This window comes from Octopus sinensis, linkage group LG7 (assembly GCF_006345805.1).
Source record: "Octopus sinensis linkage group LG7, ASM634580v1, whole genome shotgun sequence".
NCBI classification, from domain to species: Eukaryota; Metazoa; Mollusca; class Cephalopoda; order Octopoda; family Octopodidae; genus Octopus; species Octopus sinensis.
Window position 1 is genome coordinate 45,794,097 of NC_043003.1, and position 23,366 is coordinate 45,817,462.

General features: G+C 35.8%; 1 long non-coding RNA gene across 1 annotated transcript; it reads right to left on the minus strand.

Moving 5' to 3' along the window:
* Nucleotides 1-1,026: 1,026 nt before the first annotated feature.
* On the minus strand, nt 1,027-22,408 carry LOC118764082. The gene is made up of 4 exons (XR_004999870.1): nt 22,397-22,408; nt 8,723-8,725; nt 6,029-6,032; nt 1,027-1,124 (listed from the first exon to the last, which is right to left on the minus strand). It is a non-coding gene; the product is annotated as an uncharacterized LOC118764082 (long non-coding RNA).
* Nucleotides 22,409-23,366: the final 958 nt, after the last annotated feature.

Below are 23,366 nucleotides of genomic sequence, written 5' to 3' on the forward strand. Positions count from 1 at the left end.
TAACACCCCACTGGACTGGTCTTGAACTTCTTGGACCCTTCAAACGTTACTAACATCCTTTTCCTTTTTTTACGTTCTGTCTCTCATTCGACCAACAGGAACAATCATAAATCGTTCGTCCTCCATGTACACCACCGTCAGAAACCTTATGTCGCCACGTTTCCTATCTATGTGCCTACAAACCCTTTCTCAATCTTTCCTTACAAATTCTCAAAACAACCTGTTTTAATAGTGTAGATATATTTACTTCGAGATACTCAGTTCCGAAAACAAAGTATGTCACATTCTCTTCAAGTTTATAAGTACTTTTAACTATACAACCAAATACCCACGTACACACATATGCACATACATGTATACGTATATGTGTACAGTCAGAAATAGATATATACGCATGTGCATACATATATACATTTATATAGGTGTGTGTGTGTGTGTGTGTGTGTGTGTGTGTGTGTGTGTATATATGAGTGAAATAAAATAATTAATTACAAATTCGTTGACAACTACAGCACATTAAAAATGCACGCATACACAAATTGTTCATTTTCTTGTTTTAATAATATATGTTAAGTATCGAAGTTTTTATGATATTCAACTTCGCTGTCTCACTCATGATACATTAATTCTATGTATCAGTAAGTATATAATTGTTAAAGAGGACAAGAAATATTAAGGCAAGGCAAACATCTCAAGTCGTATACAATATTATTTGATGTTTGCCTTGAGATATTTTCCTTGCTTTAAGGTTTGTTGTCCTCTTTAACAATTAAATATCCGCTATATCGGAAATCTGCAATGGTTCCATAACTACCGTCTCGGCTATAACCTTGGAGGCCTAGTAATTCGTTACAGCGCTTACCTAGCGTACCTATTCGTTTAGATCACCTCTGAACTAAAGCCCATAATTATGTATATATATATATATATATATATGTGCGTGTGTGTGTGTGGTGTGTGTGTGTAAATGTAGAACGTTCGAATGAGTGTCCCCACATCGCATTGGTGGATAAATAATTTTATTTGTGAATTAAGGCTACCATTGGTTTCATGTTAAGAAGAGTAGGAAAATTTCCAAGTATCTTAAGAATTTTTCAAACCGATCACATGGAGAAATGTGTTCGCTTCCTGAAAGAGAGAAGAAGGGAGAGAGAGATGCGGAGAGAGAGAGAGGGAGTGAGAGAAGGGGAGGAGAGAGAAAGAAAATTAATGTAGACAGCAGTTGATAATGTTTCACCTAAAAGGAAAATTATAATCATCACCAATATGACTAGGTTGTTAGAAACTCCTACATTGCTAGAAAGAAGACCTGAAATACTCTGATGCTGTAATCAAAGCACATAACTGTATGTATACTGAGAGGGACTGTAATCGTCCGAAATCACCGTTCGAGAATAGTGTGTGTGTGTGTGTGTGTGTGTGTTCAGAATAAATTTGGCAATCCTCATTTAACTATATAAAGTGTCCCTAAAATATTTCCCCATGTCATTCGTAAAAGCGTACATTACCGAACTGATAGTAAATGACTCGCTAAGTAGAATCACAAATAAAATGTATATTTATTGGTGTAAAATATGAGAATTGTCTGTAAATTAAACAATTCCGAGACGTCTTCACATGACAAACAATAGGCAAAGAGCTATCAGCATATAAATTATGGACCATTAAACAGCCAGACTAGAATGATATATGCAGTTAAAATAATATCAGACAATGGATAATATGACTTTTTAAAGTTTAACAAATGGTTGAATATTTGAGTAAGAATTCGACTATCAGATGAAAAGATTCTTTAAAAAAATAAATATAATACACGATTGAATCATTCAATAATATATTACATAAAACTGGATGATTAATCTTGTTCTAATAACCGTAATACGTATAGAAATTATACTTAGATGTCTTCTGTGTGATAACAATAGATATATCAGGTAAATCGAAAATAAAAGCAATAACGAACTACAAAAGTCAAAATGTTTTAGGATGCTCTGTTAAAGTTGGAAAAAAGTGGGTGTGTGATATTTCGAGCATGGCTCTTCGTCTGACGAAGAGGAAAGCGGAAACGTCTGGAGTGGCGGAAAGGAATAGTCGGAGAAAAGTACGTGTGCGGTTATATGGCTGAAATGACCGGAAGATATTTCAGGTTGTTATACAGTACAATAAATATATTGTACTGTATTATAAAGTATACAATAAATGACAACCCAATGAAGGCTTCTCTCTCTGCTACAGTTAACGACTTTATAAAGTTCATATGAGGGCCACGATTGAATAACACTTCCTTGTTCGGACGGTACTGCTTATAAGCATAGAGACATCATAGACCTCATCCAGGGAAGAGAAAATCAACTGATTGGAATTAAACCACTGGCAGATACACTCTAAACTCTGGGCAACAAGCTCCCTTTTTCTCACTCAGTCTCTCTCTCTCTCTCTCTCTCTCTCTCTCTCTCTCTCTCTCTCTCTGCTCGTATTGTCGCTGTAAAATTACCTCCGTTCTTGTACTGAATGGCTACGTAACTCTACCACTCAAGTGTCACGAACCTTTTGCCTGTCCAACTCTCGTTACCTTTGTAACATCCAACACTACGCGAACATCGCACTCTCCGGCATGACAAAGCTTTCTTTTCTAGAACATCAGCTCTCTGGAATCTTCTACCAGCTCATGTCTTTCTTGCATTTTAAACATAACATTAACAATCTCAAACTCAGTGGTTTCGGATGGATTGGAAACGTAATGAGTTTTGCCCATTCTTACAAATTCAGCAACTAACATACGGTTTCCTTTATATTCTGGTGTATTATCTTGACCCAGCGAAGAAGTCACTACTCTATCGGTCAGCCTCCAGTAAGTTAGAGCCAAATTTCTCTCAAAGTTTACATTCTCGTAAAAAAAACTGAAGGTATATATCGGTTCGCTTGCTTTTAATATCACATACCAGAAAATGACATCTGTTTAAGATTTGAATGCAGGTCAACCGATGTTAGTTCCTCAAAAAGAAATGTTTATTTCTAAAAGTATGTCTGTCATGAAAAGGTCAGTGAAATTGACAATTCTTCAATTCACAAATATTTTGAAAATCCTAAAGAGTTTTCATCAAATTCTCACACATCATTTACACACTGTTGTCAGAAATAATGGCTATGACAGGGGCAAAAACAAAAACGATAAACAAGGATGTTCTGTCATTATCTACCAGCTGAATGTCAGTTATACGCAGGAATATTTTTAAAATTTCAGCATTTTACACGTAAAAGTAAACCTTATATCGTTAAGAAAGGCAAACAATTTTGAACTATTACTATAGAAAATTTAGCCTAAAAGGCACTTTGTTATGCTATTCATTGTAATTGCACATGACATTCGCATCGCAATAATTCGATCGATTAGGTAGCATAGGGTTATATGATAAAGTATATCTCATATTAAACACAATATTCTGCATTTAATACATAGATACCAGAAATGAACTGTAAAGCATCTCGCGAATTCTTGTTTAGCAGCATCCTAAAAGCAATATCCCGTTCAATCCAGACAGATAAATACAAATAACACAAACACAAGCAACTTGAATATCAATGATGATTAACCAAGAACAGTGCAGCTCTGAACATCAGCACTCATGTGTATAAAGTAACTACACTGCATAAGATTCATCATAATGTATCGCATTGTATAGTAAAGTCCTCAGTTAGGCAGGGGCATTGAGAATCCAGGCGGACTAATCATGTCCCAGTTAATTATATAAGAGACTACCTTCGTGCCTTGTAAACACAGCTATGCACCAATGGCTTAGTTGGTATCAAGTACCATGCTTTCGCTAATTGTTTTAGCTAATTGTTCAAAACACATCATGGAACCATATACTTAACAACACAATGCGACGTACCGACTCTGCCAACTGAAAAGGGAGAGATATAAACCTCAACAGCTGGCTGTTACACATTACAGTGACATGAAATGGAGCAACGTGGAAGGAAGTATCTTCCCCAAGAATGCAACATGCCGTCCATGGAAGTAAATGAACCTACAAACTTATGATACTAGGCCCTTATTCCAGCCATTAAGCCATATGCCCTGCAGATCATATCTAAACTGTACCTACATAATAATAATATTCTTTTCTTCTTTAGGGAGGGGCCAGTCGATTACATCGACCCCAGTACGCATTTGGTATTTAATTTATCGAGCCGGAATTGATGAAAGGCAAAGCTGACCTCGGTGGAATTTGAACTCAGAGCATAACGGCAGACGAAGTACCTATTTCTTTACTACACTCAAGGGGCTAAACACAGAGAGGACAAACAAGGACAGACAAACGGATTAAGTCGATTACATTGACTCCAGTGCATAAATGGTACTTATTTAATCGACCCGAAAGGATGAAAGGCAAAGCTGACCTCGGTGGAATTTGAACTCAGAGCATAACGGCAGACGAAGTACCTATTTCTTTACTACACTCAAGGGGCTAAACACAGAGAGGACAAACAAGGACAGACAAACGGATTAAGTCGATTACATTGACTCCAGTGCATAAATGGTACTTATTTAATCGACCCGAAAGGATGAAAGGCAAAGTTGACCTCAGTGGAATTTGAACTCAGAACGTAACGGCAGAAGAAACACCGCTAAGCATTTCGCCCGGCGTGCTAACGTTTCTTATTTCTTTCTTGCCCACAAGGGGCTAAACATAGAGGAGACAAACAGGGAGAGAGAAACGGATTAAGTTGATTACATCGATCCCAGTGCGTAACTGGTATTTATTTTATCGACCCCGAAAGGATGAAAGGCAAAGCTGACCTTGGCGGAATTTGAACTCAGAACGTAGCGGCAGACGAAATACCTATTTCTTTACTACCCACAAGGGGATAAACATAGAGGAGACAAACAGGGACAGAGAAACGGATTAAGTTGATTACATCGATCCCAGTGCGTAACTGGTATTTATTTTATCGACCCCGAAAGGATGAAAGGCAAAGCTGACCTCGGCGGAATTTGAACTCAGAACGTAGCGGCAGACGAAATACCTATTTCTTTACTACCCACAAGGGGCTAAACACAGAGAGGACAAATTAGGACAGACAAACGGATTAAGTCGATTATATCGACCCCAGTGCGTAACTGGTACTTAATTTATCGACCCCGAATGGATGAAAGGCAAAGTCGACCTTGGCGGAATTTGAACTCAGAACGTAACGACAGACGAAATACTGCTAAGCATTTCGTCCGGCGCGCTAGCGTTTCTACCAGCTCGCCGCCCCAATAGTAATAATAATAATAATAATAATGATAATAATAATAATAATAATAATAATAATGATAATAATAATAATAATATTTTCTACAATAGGCACAAGGCCTGACATTTTTTTGGGAAAGGGGCACAATGTTTAAAATAATATTTTCTACAATAGGCACAAGGCCTGACATTTTTGGGGAAAGGGGCACAATGTTCAAAACAATATTTTCTACAATAGGCACAAGGCCTGAAATTTTTGGGGAAAGGGGCACAATGTTCAAAATAATAATAATAATGATAATAATAATAATAATAATAATAATAATAATAATAATAATAATAATAATAATAATAATGATAATAATAATAATAATAATAATAATAATAATAATAATATAATAATAATAATAATAATAATAGAGAGAAAAAAAATATTATAGACGAGTTAGATCAATACTAAAAACAGAGCTCAATGCTAAAGACAAGATAAAAGTATTAACACTTTAGCTGTCCCAGTTATAAGTTACAGCTACAATATCCTTAACTGGACACTAAATGAGCTGACCAAAATAGATAGGAAAACAAGAAAAATAATGACAGGATCTAGGATGCATCACTCAAAATCTGACATAGAAAGACTATATATACAACGTATAGAACGTGGGAGAGGCCTTATACAGTGGAAAACTACTATAAAATAACCACCATAGGACTGCAAAAATATCTACTTCAGAAGGAAGGAAAACTGATACAAATAGCGGCAAAACACGAGCAAAACAAAAAACTGTTCTCAGTATTTAAGGAAGCTGACAAATACAAACAAGAAATCATACCACCTAATAAATATGAAGAAGAAGAAGAAGAAGAAGAAGAAGAAACAACAAAAGCTATAAAACAAATGAAATCCAAACTAAAAATAGAACAGCAACGAAGCTATGATAAAACGATGGCAAGAAAAGCCCCTTCATGGTAAATACTGGACTAAACTAAACGCAAAAGAAATAGACAAAAAAACCCCCAGGCACACACCAGAAAAGGTCACAGAAAACGAAAAAGCAACCATACTCTGGGATATGCCGATACACACAGATAGAGAAATTAAGGCCAACAGACCAGATATAGTTGTCAGAGATCATGAAGAAAAAAATGCTTTCTAATTGATGTATCAATACCAGCAGATGACAACGTGTCTCTAAAAGAAATGGAGAAACTTTCAAATTACAAAGACCTGGAAAGAGAGTAACCAGAATGTGGAATCTAAAAACAGAAACAATTCCTATCATAGTAGGTGCATTAGGCATGATAAAAAAATATTCAGACAAATACATAACAAAAACACCAGGACTTACAAACACATATAACATACAGAAAATTGCACTACTAGGCACTGCACACATCCTACGCAGAACACTTTCCATACAATAACCATCAGAGCATCACAACAAATCACAGCACATACCTAAGGCACACAGAGCTGCGCTCGGTAGTGAAGTGAAAGCACGCTATAAAAATAAAACTACTGAATAATAATAATAATAATAATAATAATAATAATAATAATAATATTGTTCAACAGACACTCTATGCAAGTTGCATTTTAATTTTTCACACTTTTTAGTGCCATCCTAAGTAAAGGATTTCGTTATGTGCGCGCTAATTAATAGCTGTAGAAAGAATTTGAAAATATTTATCATACCCAACATTTCGATTTAGAATTCTACCAAATATATCGAGAAAAGTAGGACACAAGATTGAAGTAAACGAAGAATGAGAAAAACTCTATTGGAATTATATTCTTCCCTTCAGTTCAGATGTAATTTTCTTTGTGGCAAAAGATTATTGTTCTCTGTGTACAAAATCCCTCGATGGATTAGAGCCATGTCACTAACAGGCAGAGATTTGGAGAGTAAACCCCGCACCCTGATACTTTCATTACAGATAAAAGTAGGATATTTGTTGAGGAATACAGACTCCCATATATCTACTTAGAACTTTTTGAACTCAAATGTCAAACTGTAAGGAATGCGCCCTAGATCTTTCGTTGTGCATATGAATATCTAAACACAAATATCTAAAAATTGTTCATGACAATAATATATCTGATAAAAACAAAAAAGAAAACGCAAGGAGAGGCAGATAATAGGGGTTGGGTGGGGGTAATCAAAATTTCCCACATCAATGGAATTGTGCTAGAGGGTAGGTAAAAGGAAGTAATAGTGAAAGAGGGACCTAATATTTACGCTTGGAATAGAGGGCGGAAAAAGAAGAACGTCAAAGTAATGATTTCAACGAAGATGACACATACAAGCCCTAAGTTTTAAGAATTACATAGACATTTGGTAGATTGCTGGTGGTGCTACAGACTGATCGAAAGGTTACAAATGAGTATGTTGGGTGCTGGTTTTAACCCTGCCTTCATTAAAGCAAGAAATTACCATCAACAGAACAAAACGATAACCAACATTACAGAGAGTGGACTCGTTAAATCTCGCCAACAAAGACGACCCTGGATAATAACGTAATTATAGACCTCTGACAGGATTTGGTGCACACTTCTCTCCCTCTTTTTCTTACCCACTATCTCACACACACCAACATACGCACATATTTAATAGATAGATAGATCAATTTAGCTAACTATACATATATAGATGTATTTTATATGAATTATATATATATGTATATATATATGTGTGTGTGTCTCTGTGTGCATGTGTGTATGTGTGTATGTGTACGCGCATACAAACATACTCACAAACATACACATATTATAATCGACGTTAAAGAATGCAAACATACGGTTTTATGTATGCGCACTTTATGATGGTGATTATGTGTGCATGTCAAGAGACACACACACATGTACACAGATACTTATGTACATACACACATATATGCATACTCTTCTTATGGATGTGTTAGTAAGTATGTGGGTCTGTGTACATATATATGTGAGCACGTGTTCGTATATATACATCTATATACACATATATGCATAAACGTTCGTAAATCCATATATCATACATTCATATATTCATAGAATCATATGTACATATATACATGCGATGCTTAAATACATAAACAATACACTCACACACACACACACACACACACACACACACACACACATATATATATGTTTATACATACATACATATATATATATATATATATGCGTACATATTTACATACGTTCTTATATGTATCTGTGCCTGCGCCTGAATCTTTCTATGAGTTTATTCGTGCCAGGCACACTTGCATGTGTGCATTAATTACATCATCATCATCATCATCATCATCATCATCACCAACATCCTCCTTATCATCATCATTACAATCTTCGTCATCATCATCATCATCATCATCATTATTATCGCTGTGAGTATGAGGGACATCATGCTCACCATGAGCAGTTATCATAATTCAACTTTAACCTTTGAGAATATATCATGCGACAGTTATTTAACGTCCCCAGCAACCAACTTTTTCTGATATTTCACGAAAAACCCGCCTCCCCATTTTTCTTGTTATTTCTAAGGGTCAATTAATTATAAAACAAAAGTGCTAGGCTAATGACCCCTAAAGGAACACAAAAGGATTCCTTAATGCATACTTTCCCCTCCGGCCCCATGTTTAGGATGTGGTGAAAATGGTGTGGGTCTAAATTGATTAGCGGTGTTTGAAAATGTTGTTTGATTATAGCCTGATGGGTAATTATAGTGGAGGAACTTGTCCAAACGGCGTCAGCTCTTCAAATGATAACCGGAACATGTCCGGTGGTGGTGATGGGGGGATGGTAGGGGTGATGGTTGGATAGGCGGGGCTGAGAGGTAGGTGGAAAAGATGATAGTCAAATGAAATATGTATAAGGGAAAACTGATGGCTAAAAGACATTTATACATGGGTGCGTCTATCCGTGTACGTGTGTGTGAGTGTGTGAATGATTGTGTATGTGTGTGAGTGAGTGTGTGTGTGTGTGTGTGAAAGTGTGTGCGTATGTTTATATGTGCATAAATAGAGAAAGTAGGAGGAAGAGAGAAAGCTGATTGAAGGGGATTTTAGAAAGAGTAAAAGAAAATTATTAAATATTTAGGAAGGAGCGAGATGGAAAGAAAGAAAGAAAGAAAGAAAGAAAGAAGGAAAGAAAGAAAGAAAGAAAGGGAGAAAGAAAGATAGAAAGAAAGGGAGAGATCTTGTTAGAGAGAAGAAGCGATTGCGGGAAGAGACAGACGTGGTCATTAAAAAGCGAGAACATGAGCGGTATGAAATATTAACGGAATGGAAAAGGGTAATATAAATATATAATATTTGAATGAGTGTATGAGTGTACATATGCAGGAAAACGCAGATGCATACAGACACCATGCGTGTATACATACATACAAGCATACATAAATGCATACAGATATATACGTACATACATATGTGCTTGCATACATGCACACATACATACATATGTGCTTGCACACATACATATATATTTACGTATATATATGCATGCATGCATACATACATATGTGCATGCATACATATATATGTGCATGCATACATACATGCATGTATACATACATGCATGCATACATACATATACATACATACACACAGACATATACATACATACCTACATACATGCATACAGGCATATACATACATACATACATACATACATACATACATACATGCATACATACATACATACATACATACATACGTACGTACGTACGTACATATATGGGTGGGTTCAGTGAGATATGCAATTATAGATAACTGCATACATGAATAAAAACATACAGCAGAGATGAGAGAGGGAGTGAGAGAGAAAGAGAGAGAAAGAGAGAAGGAAAGCGAGAGAGAGAAGGAAAGTGAGAGAGAGAAGGTTAGTGAGAGAGAAAGAGGGAGGAGAGACAGAGTAAAATTATTGAGAATGAATGCAGAAAACGTAAGCCGGTGGGAGGAGGGAGAAGCGGTGTTGGTGTGAAAGAGATAGAAAAAGAGTTGGGAAGAATATAGAGAGAGGGGTAAAAAGATGGGGGAATGATACAAACAGTGATAAGAGTGTTTTGATGATGTAGATGAAGGAAATAAAAGGGACGAGAGATTAGATGTCATTCTCCAGATATAGGCTGGGGTCTGGCGAGTATCGAGCTTAAGTCAGTGAAACTGGGGACATCCCTAGGATGAAAAAAAAAGGGAAGATAGAGAGAAAGGTGGAACATTAGCGATGGAGGAAGAGAGAGTGTAGTTTGTGATGAGGTTGATATGTCATGTGTTGTGTGTGATAATTGATTTATAGGAGTGCAGTGAGGCGTTTAGTTTTGGTTTTGAGGGGACTGTAGGGGTTTTTTAGATTGAAGGGCGGCAAGGCCAGAAGGAAGAACTGCAAGAATAAGAGGTGGGGAAAGGGGAATAATAGGTGATAGGATGGCACAACTGCCAACTGGCTTCCTGACTGACAGAGAGATAGATAGATAGATATGTACATGCACACGTAAATATACAAATATGTGTGAGTGAGTGTGTGTGTGTGTGTGTGCGTCTGTGTGTTTGTGTGTGTATTTGTGCGTTTGTATTTGTGTGTGTATATGTGTGTGTGAGTATTTGTGTTTATGTGTGTGTTTGTGTGAGTGCATGTTTGGGTGTATATGTTTATAAAGGCAAAAAAGATTGATATATTGATAGATTCATAAATACATACATACATATATATATATATATATATATATATATATATATATATATAGAGAGAGAGAGAGAGAGAGAGAGAGAGAAATAGATAGATAGATAGATAGATAGATAGATAGATAGATAGATAGATAGATAGATAGATAGATAGATAGATAGATAGATAGATACACACATACATAGACAGATATTAAGCAAGCGTTTATGTGTGTCTGCATATATATATATATATATATATAAATCTATATGCACACATATATACATATATTAAACGTGTTCTATAAGAACTTATATATATATATGCATATATATTAAACATGTGTTCTATAAGAACTTCACCTCCTGATTTCCCCTTCTTCTTCTTCTCCTTCCAATTCCTCCTCTTTCACGTTTTATTACCTTTCTCTCCTTTCTCCTTTTCCTCCTCTTCCTTTCCTCACAGTCTTTCCATCTTCACCTTTTCCCCTCTTTCACTTTCCTTTCTTCCTCGACATTCCCCTCTAATCCCACTTCCCTGTCTTTCTCACCCTCTGCACCTTTATTTCTTTCTCTCCCCTTTTCACCCTCTCCCTAACTTCCCCACCTCCTTCTCTTCCTTTTCTCTACTTCCTCCAGTTCGTCCACTTCTTCTTCATGTCATTTTCATCTTCTTCCCCGTCTTCTTATTATTGCTATTATTCTCTTTCTTATTTGTTGCTGTTGTTGTTCATCTTCTTCTTGTCTAACATTTTTCTATCGCTTTTGAAATTTTTAGTATATTTTAGATTTTTAGTGGCATATATGACAAAGGGGTGCCAACAAGAAGAAAAAACTAGCATTTGCTACTCCTACTTCTCAACGCTTACAATCAAGGTCCCTAATACTGAAAAAAATAATAATAATAAATAAGAAACTTCTCACATATGGTTTCCATGCTTCAATGGGGGGAAATTCGACCTTACAGACTGTGTTCGGGCCGTCATGTCCTCCTTAATGAGAATCAGCTGAAGAAGGTAACTCACGAGGATCCGTATCAATCCACTAGGAAATTCACCCAGCAGGCGGACGCTCTTATTATAGATACTGTCACACAATCACCTTCCCTTAATGCTTAAGGTACAAAATCTCGGTGCATAGGCGTTTCAGGCTCAATCGACGATACGTGTGCTTCTTCAACACGACACCACTCACCTTTCCGTCGCTAATTCTATTCAAGTGCTAACAATCAAGGGTACCTGAATTTTTTTTTGTCAAATGTTGTAGAAGATTTCATGATTAGTATTAAATTTTTATAGGTTCCCTACTACGCCCGAGCGTTAATATCATGTGACTATATTTTTTGCGCAAAAAATCAAGGATGGAACATTTGAATGAACATGTCTTGTAACAGTCCCAAACGAAGGTTCTCTAAATTTAATCTCTTGACCAGTGTAATGGACAGGAATAATTTCGATATAATCTAATGGTTGAATAGTTGCGGTTTGTGTCTATTTATGTATGCATCAAATTTTGCTATTAAATGTTTTTTTTTTCTAATCAGTCAACTCCTATGAAGATATACAAGCTGCCAGTTAGTAGTCATGACTGTGTCCAAAGTTTAGGTTGTTAACTGTATTAATTCAACATGTCAAGTAGTAGAATGAGTTTGTATATGATAGTTGTTCGTGAGTGAAGTTTGTTAAAGTTTACTCAATCTTCGTTTGAATTTTTCTATGAATATATATTCTTTGTCTATCGTGCTTGGTCTATGTGTCCACTAAGTGGCATCTGTCTCAAATTGGGGTTTCGTATATTTTGTCTATGAAAAGTAAGTCTATTTCTAAGAGAAAGAATTGCTTGACCTGTGTAATCCTCCTTACATCCTTTACATTTAATAGCATATGCTAAATTTTCTGACGAACAGATAAAACGATATTTCATAGTAAAAATCTGTCCCAATTTAAATTTATATTTATTGCTTCAATGAGCTTCATGCAAATCCCGCAATGAGGGCGGCCACACTATTTGACTGTTGGTGTGAGTACTGCGGAGGCTAATTCAGCATTGGTGAGCAATTTCTTGAAGGATTTTGATTGCCTTTCGCTATTTAATCATGTTTTGTATTTCGAGTGTTTGTTTTATTCTTGCGTCTTGTTACAGTAGTGGAATGTTCCGGTGGATAATGTTTTAAACATCTGTGTTTTTTGGGTTGTGTGTTGTAATCAAGGGTAGAGCATTTGGTGTATCTGAAGAGCTTTTTGCTTTCCGGAATTCTTGAATGCTATTGCTTTGGCACGCTCCATTCTGTTGTGTATTAACATTGACGGTTGTTTTCACTCGAAAAGTATTCGCTTTAATTCACGGAAACTTTTATTACGAGTGTATTGTTTGAAACAATTGTACAGGTTCTTCTTGCTAGATTATAAAAGGAATATTAATTTTCGTATGTTGGAGATGGCATGATGAGAACAGCAGGTATTGTATAGAATCTTTCTTTTTGTAATGAATGTCTGTTTCAATTGTTTTGTCTGTTTTGATGATTAAAATGACCAGGAATGGTAGATAAATTTTACTTTACTCCATGGTGAAGTTGATTTTACTGGTAATTAGGTTTTTGAAATGAATAAGTTTGTCAAACGTGTGCGTCCACAAATTCAGGGAGTTATGTTAAGTAGCGATTCCAATTTTCAAGTAACTAATTATGGAAGTCCAAGCCATATTTCAATTTACATTGTTCATATAATTTGATCTCCATATATGGCATGAGTAAATTTGCGTTCGTCAGAGCGACTTTTGTACCCATCGTGCTCCCAGATATTTCTTCGTAAATATCATTAAACTAACAAAAGTTCTTTTCAAGGATGAATTTTAACCCTTCGGTAATAAAATCACTTTCAGTTATGTCTGGGATTTAAGAGGGATTCTTTCTAGCCAGAGACCTATTGACTCTAGTCTACTGTGGTGCGGGATTGTGGTAAAATGTTTACTACACCGAGTGATACAATAATATCTTTGTTAGGTAGGTGGTTTCGCAGGTTTATGTATGTGTGTATATGTATATATTTGAGTATATGTATATATGTTTGTGCGTAGTATGTGTGTGTGAGAGTGTGTGCGTATCGGTCTATGCTCATGCGCACGTGTTTGCGTTTAGTCATATCGTCAAGCAAAATTTTCCCTGAAGAAATAATTATTTACAAGGAAACCTTTCCTTGTAGAATATTTTCAATGGCACCTTTCCTTTCGATAGCTTGCATATGATATTTTGACATTTCTCTATATCGATTCATTATTTAATAAGAGCCGCTAATATAACACCAGCGCCACCATATATTGGGTTCAACCAGGTATACAACGCAAAAGAAGATATCAATCAATCAATGCTAAATGTCTGGCGTCTTGTACTTTTCTTCTAGAAGTCTTCCGTGTAATTTTCCTAGCGCACAAGCACACACATAAGCATAATCTAAACACGGTAGGTTGTATATATATATATATATATATATATATATACGCGTGCGAGCACACACTTACACATACACACACAGCCGTTTAGAAATAGAATAAGCACCAGGCTTTACAAAACAAATAAGAGAAAATGAGTGATGAGATCGATTCTTTCAGCTAAAACTTTCAAAGCGGTTGCCCAACATGGCTAAAGTCCAATGACTGAAACAAGTAACATATATATATATATATATATATTATACATACATACATATATACATATATTTATATATATATACATATATTCATATATACATATATACATATATTCATATATATATACGTTCATATATATATATATACTCTTTTTACTCTTTTACTTGCTTCAGTCATTTGACTGCGGCCATGCTGGAGCACCGCCTTTTAGTCGAGCAAATCGACCCCGGGACTTATTCTTTGTAAGCCCAGTACTTATTCTATCGGTCTCTTTTGCCGAACCGCTAAGTGACGTGGACGTAAACATACCAGCATCGGTTGTCAAGCAATGCTAAGGGGACAAACACAGACACACAGACACACACACACGCATATATATATATACATATATACGACAGGCTTCTTTCAGTTTCCGTCTACCAAATCCACTCACAAGGCATTGGTCGGCCCGGGGCTATAGCAGAAGACACTTGCCCAAGATGCCACGCAGTGGGACTGAACCCGGAACCATGTGATTGGTTAGCAAGCTACTTACCACACAGTCATATATATATATATACATATATATATATATTTAACATTTTTAAATAGGATAAAATCTTCATAAGGGAATTTTTTTTAATTACTCCCTTTAAATATATTTATTTATTGTAAGAGCATAACTATACATAAATGCCTCACGCTATGAGGGACTCTTAAATTCAAAACTACCATAATAATTACATTGTACCAAACGCGAGGGAATGCAACTCTCGAAGCGAGCTCATTAAAAACAGATTGAGTTGCAGATCATATGATTTCATATTTAGCGCACAAAATGCAATTTCTAATCCTCAGTGCAGACATAATCAAGACACATAAAAATGAACCAAAAATTCAATATACCAGACGAACACGAAATGTATCCATCATTAGAGTTGTTCACTCATATATATCTATGTAAGAGGCGAGCTTTTCGAATTTCCTCTCGGTACACGAGTCAGTTCCATTTCAGATGATTGTAACAACGAAATTTTTATTGCCCAAAGGGGAATAAATATAGAGGGCTCAGTTCATAAACAAACAGAGCGGTACAATGAAAGTGGGAACACAAAAACAGATGGAAGGATGAATAAAAATAAAATAAAATGATTAATGAAATGATGACGCTCGGCCCCATGTCCTGGCACCTTCATTTAACCTTAGGATTTTATACCCTTTTTCGAGATTTTATAACTTTTTCTTTTGATATAATTTTGTAAACTGTTAAACATTGTAAAATGTCTATACCAAAGTCTGCACAAAAATGTTTTTAAAAAATTCAAAACTCTGCAAAATTCCGGGACAAATTCTTCATGCATCAAAACGTTGCTTACTTTTTACTCAACCTGATATATCAAAATCACTAGCTTGTTTCTCTTTAGATTGGCTAAATGATGCAAACCCTTCTGCTGAGAATCCAGTAAGGCTGAAAATCAATTAATTTTGTGTATCCTTTATTTCACTCTATGGAAAAATAGTTAAATTTACTCTGATTATATATTTGTTCCTTCTCGAGCCAAGTCTGGCTCATAAGGGCCGGTTTCCCGGTTTCCTTGGCGTATAGGTCCGTCGCAGGTGAGCTACAAGAGGAAAGAGTGAGAGAAAGTTGTGGCGAAAGAGTCAGCAGAAGTTCGCCATTACGTTCTGCCTGAGCCACGTGGAGCTTAGGGGTTTCGCTCATAAACACACACACATCGCCCGGTCTGAGATTCGAATCCGCGATCCCTCGACCGCAAGTTCGCTGCTCAAACCACTAGGCCATGTGCCTCCACTCTGATTATATATCTCTTATATAGGTTACATATTGTATTTAGTGCAATTAAATTGCTCACGTGTTGTATGTATAGTCAAGGTGCGTGGCACAGAAGTCATTTTAAATTTCTTTCAAATTCTCTCCATCCGCCTCCGAATATCTGACGAGGTTGATATGTCAAATTTGGCAACAGTCAGAACTACGAATCTCAAAACCCAGAATGTCATTCCTAATAATTAGTTCCAGATTAAACTTTAGAAGGAGAAGAGTAGTAGAAGGAGGAAGGAGACAAGTTCTTATAGAACACCCACGTTTAGGTAGCGATAAACATTAATTCTCAGTATGAATACTACTTAACGAGCTGGTTTGCTAAATGCAAAATTAGTGGTTGTGTGACAGCGTTTTTCCTATATATTGCAAGCTGGAGTGAACAACTGCTATATCTAGCAGACCAATATCCATCGCTGAAAATGAACAAAATGAGGTCGAAATCACGTGATCAGGTGGTCTTACAGCTAGGTTAGTAGCAATTGTTCTCTCCCCGTAGTCATCTCTAGTTATAGAACACCTACGTATCATTTCTAATAGAGATTTTCTTAACGAGCTATACATACATACATACTTACATACATACATACATAACTTTTTTTATTGGCCACACAGGGCTGAATACAGAGGGGACAAATACAAATGTAGAGCTTTTCTTTCGAGATAGATAGATAGATAGATAGATAGATAGATAGATAGATAGATAGATAGATAGATAGATAGATAGATAGATAGATAGATAATAGATAGATAGATAGATAGATAGATAGATAGATTGATAGATAGATACATACATGCATACATATATATGTTTGTGTGTGTGTCTGTCTGTCTGTCTGTGTGTGTGATTGGAGAGAGAAAATGAGAGAAAGAGGGAAGCAAGCCTGAAAACAGAAGAGTGAAATCAAATATAAATAATAATAAAAAAAAACCTTAATTTTATTTTATTAAATAATGGCAACTGAAATAAATATCAATGCAAAAAGTGTTTATATGTGCCTATGCAAGTGTGTGTGATTGTGTGTGCGTTTTGTGTGTGTGTGTGTGTGTGTGTGTGTGTGTGTGTGTGTGTGTGTGTGTGTGTGTGTGTGTGTGTTTGTGTGTGTGTGTGTTGTGTCTGTTTTAGTTCGAATGTTGTCTGGATTAATAATGGACAATCATGAGAACAGCGTCAGATATTGAAGACTGCAAAATAAAATTTATTTAAAATAAAATGCTATAAATTTAGCAATAGTCTGAATTATATCATTTTAATATTTTATAATCAATATCTTGTTTAATACGTCCACACGTTTCGAAATTCAAATCAAAACAATTCTACCTGTCTCATTAAGTTTTGAAAATAGGAGATTATTCTTTTTATTCTTTTCTTTTTTTTTTTGTCACATGACCAAAAAGTCGACAAGCTGGCAAAATCGTTACATCCTCCGTATATAATGCTTAGCTATATTTTTTTCTGTCTGTTTAAATTTTGTCTTCAAACCGAACTTTACTTTACTAGACAAGTATTGAAGTCGATGTAATCGATTCACGTTCTCAGAAATTTCAGGCCGTGTTCCTATATATTTTTTACTTGTTTCAGTCATTTTGACTGCGGCCATGCTGGAGCACTGCCTTAATAAAAATAAAATGTGGTTTAACCACACATCAGCTTCTGAATACATAAACTAATGTCCATAGGCATTCTATACATAACCACTTCGTCTTTCTTTCGTATATTTTCAAGCCACATGTGTTTCTCTTATGGGAGATATTTTTGTTTTTGTTGTTGTTTTTAGGTGAGTACATATAAATTGAATTAGAGGGTACGATAACGCAAGGGGTTTCATATTTATGATACTATTTCTTATTTATACATCTATAATCAACATGCAAGATTTATCATTTTGGAAAATGTATGAAGCTTACCACCTCCATATTTATAATAATGGCCTCTAACAAGTCAGACAAATTTGAGATGGGATCAGTTGACAACATTAACACATGTACTTATATCTTATTTACATCATCGTCTCCGAAAGGATGAAATGCAAAGTCGATTCCGTTGGAATGTGAACTTAGAAAGCGAAAAACGATAATTAATTACAGCGAAGAAGTTTTATCTGATCTACTACTTAATACTGAAAATACACAACTCTAGGAAAAATTACTTATGTAGGGACAAACCAGAAAATTGTTGAGAAAAGAAGAAAAATTAATTATATCGGTCTCTGTACTGGACGGATAATTTAATCCATCGACCCTTGATGGAAGAAACGATAGGTCGTTATTGGCGTGGTTCGATCTCTGAACGTAAAGTTAAGTAAGTACTGCAAAGTATTTTGTCTGATTCTCTATCAATTTTACCTGGATTCTAGTATCTGCAAAACGCCGTGCGCTGTGAACGAAGTGTGCAGTCAAATGATTCGACCCTGTGTTTGATTTGTACCTTATTATATCAGCTACAAGAAAATGAGAAAAAAACCCAAACCTGGTGGAATTTGAACATATAAGGAAATGATACGAAAGAAAGCGAAAACAAACTTACGTCATTTCGTCTGCGGCTCTGCGTGTTATGCGATTTAACGCAACTATACTACAGATCGGACCGAGTCAATGACTAATGAAAAGGTTGCAAGACGCAACGAAAACTTTAGAAAAAAAAATAGCTAAATGAGTGGAAATCGAACCGGTGAATGTGTTAAATAATGAGGCACTAAAAGAGAATGGCTTTCCCCAGGCACAATAAAATACCCTACTATTAATTCGATGAAAATATATTAAATGCAGGGTGAACTAAAGCGTTAATTTGAATTAAATATACACTTCATCAGCGAAAGTTTGATTAATTCTAATGAAAACTTTGCTAAATTTATAAGTAAATTTACTCCATTGACTGGAGTAAATAAAAAAGGAATTAGAAGTGATTTGCAACAATTAAGTTAGTGTCATAATTAAGTCATAATAACACCAAAACTGGAACCAGAAATAGCCATCATTAGATCATATACGGAATTTTCTTTCGATACATTTGAGTTGTGCATACAAATGAATTAAGCTTACTCACACGCACACACACACACACATACACGCACGCTCGCACACACACACACACACACACACACACGCACACTCGCACACACACACATATACACACACTCACACTCGCGCACACACATACACGCCCGCACGCACAAGGAACACACAGAGAAATATGCACAAACATACACACATTACCTGCCTCGTGTCATGTAACCTGTGTTAAACATTGATCCTTTAAATTCCCTTGAGGTTTAGTAGGCATTTCCAAGTTGCCTCCATGCGTTTGTCATATCCGTGATAAGACTAAAAACGTAACCGACAATTGTCCTTCCGTTATAAAAACCCGAGGCGTTGTAGCTGTCTTAAGAAGCCATTGCCAGAGCAAATTACAAGAGGTGCTCAAAATACTTGTCAATTGATATGTAATAGGTGGTGTTCTAAAAATAAGGTGGAAATATTTATTGACAGTAAAGAGAGGAAAGTGAATAATTATACTGTTCTCAAATGAAGCTTCGGTTGATTTTATTGATGTGTTGAGGTTGCTCGAGGAGTTTGGGCATGTTGATTACAACCTTCTATTATCTGAGGTAACATTTACACGAAATGTATGTCAAGGCAATTATCCCTCGAGGCATAGGGTGTCACTAATCACTAACCTCCATCAGCTCATTAGTCTGAACCTCTGTGGCTCATTTTCTAAAAGGGGCCAATTTTGATTGTTCCTCTCAGGACTAAATGAAAACAAATTGAGCAAGAACTCGTGAATGATCAATGTGAAAAATGCAGATTGAGGTCGGAGAAAATATTGTGAACATAATTTAGTGGTGATCCTCTGGGGGTATAAATTGTTGCAAAGAAAAGTTGAGAGGTAAAAGAAAATGGAGAGAGGGGGAGGGCACGATATAGAAGGGAATTGATGGTGAGTGGGGTTACGTGTGATGGAGGGTAAACAAAACTGGGAAATGGAGTATTTGGAGTATAAGTAATAAGTGAAAGAGCCAGAAGTGACTAATATGATAAACGAATATCGTGATGTTTAGAAGGAAACTATAATCAGGTCGACAAAGATCAGGCGTAGCTGTTACAATATGGTCGGTCAGTTGGTGGCATATCTCACAACATTCATGGTTTGTGTAAAGCTATTTCAAGTAGCATTGTTGTAGAGATGGCAAATTATCTCGACTCATATGGTGTGTCTATGTGTCTCATTTTGTTTTTACTATAGACGTGAACGTGTTGTTACTAAACACAAAGTAAATGGGTCGTTTCTACAGCAACGGAGTATGGTTTCTACACAGATAATGTCTGTTGCTCTATATACCCGTGGTTTTGCTATAATGTTTATATATGTTGCTACTATAGAAATGCTGTGTATTTTATCACAGTTATGAGTTACTATAGCGACGGCATGTCTTGTTACTATAGACACTGAGCGCTGTTACTAAGCGATGATGTATTACTATAGAGATGCTCATTTGTTACTAAACACTTGAAGTATTATTTCGACAGAATGGTGGGTATGTCGTTACGATCGAGATGGTACATTGTTTACAGAGATACCATGTTTTGTTAGTAAATAATTGAATAGTATAGGGTGTGCTCTTATCATAGATGTAACGCGTTATTATATAGGCTATGGGTTTTATTAACCTAGCTGCGGTATGCATTATATCGCTAGAAATAGTGTCCCAATGTTGTAGAGTTATGCTGTCATTATTGAAATGGTGTGCTGTCAGTGAAACAATGGAACTGTTAGGATTAGACAATAGAAAGGAAATTCTATAGTTTCTGTTTCTTTGTGCAATAAAAATAGTAATTAATCATTGTAGACATTACATCCTGTTAACTATTCGATAACGTATTCCTGTAAAGAAGGCGTATTGTTATATTGTCATTCTTATTTTATTTTGTCACTAAAATTTGGAAACAGTAAAAGTTTTGTGATCATTCACATTATGAAATGTTATCTTTGTCAGCAAGGGAAAATATGTTAGCCTAGTAGTTTCTTGCAGGTAGGCATTGATCTTGGGCTGCTATGATAAACCCTTCTGTTTCTGATTTTAAGTCAGAGGACACAAACCATTGATGGGTAAGGGCTATGTCAACATCGGCACTATTAGTTCTTTTTGGATATTTGCCACTGAGAGGTTTTTCTAGCCATTTATCAGTAAGAATATCCAAAGCCCGGGTTTTTATACGCTAAGCCTTTTCTGTGTTTGTTTGCAGTACGTCTAATTCTGGAATTTGTATTTAGAATTCATTTAGATATTCCTTTGTCTGTTTTACTACTGAGTATGATGCTTTCTTGTTTTCACGCTTTGAGACAAGTTTTAACATCCAGTCATCAGAGTTTTTCAGGTAGGTGTCTAGGCCAATTGTGGCAATCTACATTGTTAATTCCAGTTGTAAAAGTCCACGGCCTCCCTCTTTTCTTGGCAGATAAGGTCGTTTAATATCTGCTTTATGGTGGTGCATTCTAAGCATTGTCAACAATTTTCGTATTTTTCTCTCAAGATCACATATTTCAATTAATGATATTGAAACTGTAAGTCACGACAGTACTGATCGCTCCGATCCTGTTTCTTGAATTCAGCTCTGTCCTTACCCTGCGATTACATTCTCTTCTTATCCTTTCCCTCACAACTGAATGCCTGATTCAGTCCCCTCCAATTACTCCGAGGTATTTGTAGCTGTCCACTGGTTCTAACTTCTTTATGGCATTCTGCTGGTCAAGATTAACGTTGGGCTTTTCTGTCATTTTCCTTTGATAAAGGTAGCTTTTGTACATTTATCGAGGCCAAATTGCATCCTGATGTCATCACTGAATCGTTTAACAATCGGTAGTAAATCCTGTAGTTGTTGGCCATTTTTGCCAAAGAGCTTTAAATCATCCGTGTAAATGGGATGATTAAAATTTTTGTCAAATATTTATAGCCGTATTGCATATCTAGCAATTTCGAGAGAGGCATTAAGGCTAGATAAAAGAGGACTGGTGATAGAGAGTCACTCTGGAAAATACGACATCAAATTCTTACATCTTCACCATTGAGAGCACTATCATTATTATTATTATTATTATTATTATTATTATTATTATTATTATTATTATTATTATTATTATTATTATTATTATTATTATTATTATTAATATTATTATTATTATTATTATCATTATTATTGAGTGAGAGAGCAGTGCATGTCATCAAAGTGATAGTGGGGTAAAATATACAAAGCCCAGTATACCCATCATGACTACACGTCTGATAAGAGTACACTAGGCATATGCATCACAACCATATGTGCGCGACACGGTGATCTCATATCAAGATAAACAGCACATGATCTTGCAGGTGGGGCCCGGTTAGAACTTTCTTCTGATCGAGTGACCCATCTCGCTCAAAAGGTCTCTGAATAAGGGTTGTTTAAGGATGTTGAAAGAAGCACCCACGTTTCCAGAGGTGAATAATTCAAACCTCAAAGAATCCCTCTCAACACATGGCGATGATGCTCCCCCATTACTTCTGCTCATGATCAGAGATGCACATATCGTCAGCCACTAAGGGACATGCTCAACTGGTTACGGTCAAACAGCTGACAAGCAAATCTGTCGTATTGAGCAGAATATTTGCTGTAGCCCATCATTTATACCATGACAAAACAATGTACTTCCAATCAGTTAAGATCAAAAACCACGAGAGCCACTGCCTGGTACTGCATCAGGGCATTTTATCATCATCATCATCATCATCATCATCATCATAATCATCATCATCATTATTACCATTATTATTATTATCATTATTATTATTACCACTATTACTATTATTATTATTATTATTATTATTATTATTATTATTATTATTATTATATTATTATTATTATTATTATTATTATTATTATTATTATTATTATTCAGTAGTTTTATTTTTATAGCGTGCTTTCACTTCACTACCGAGCGCAGCTCTGTGTGCCTTGGG